Source organism: Charadrius vociferus, unplaced genomic scaffold (genome assembly GCF_000708025.1).
Source record: "Charadrius vociferus isolate BGI_N301 unplaced genomic scaffold, ASM70802v2 scaffold439, whole genome shotgun sequence".
In the NCBI taxonomy this organism is placed as follows: domain Eukaryota; kingdom Metazoa; phylum Chordata; class Aves; order Charadriiformes; family Charadriidae; genus Charadrius; species Charadrius vociferus.
In genome coordinates this window covers 137,218-137,640 of record NW_009649932.1, presented here as the reverse complement: position 1 = coordinate 137,640, position 423 = coordinate 137,218, and positions in this window count along the sequence as shown.

Genomic DNA, 423 nt, shown 5'->3' with positions numbered 1-423 from the left:
GGGATCTCCCTCCTCTCATTTCCTCCCTCTGGTCTTCTAAGGATTTCTTGTGTTGAGATGTTAGTACTCGCTTTTATTTTTTTAAAGTTTCTTAGAAGTTCAGCGTTGACTTCCTGAAAATGAAAGCAGAGAATCTCATTTTCTGCTTCAAAGCTGCCTCTAAGATCTCTGGATTGCTTTGTTTTCAGGGTGTTCTGTAAGCAATCAAAGGCATTTGAGTGTCCAACAGACCCATCTCAATCTGATCTGCTTTCAAGTGTAACCATATTTGTACATGCTGATGCCTGTTTCATGTCTCCATTTCATTCTTTTTAAAGTCTGTGACCTTTTCTTTAGGATCCTAATAAGCAGTTTTCCCTGTTGGATACCTCAGTGGGAGTAGATAATTACTACACACAATCATGATTTGATCTAAATGGGCAT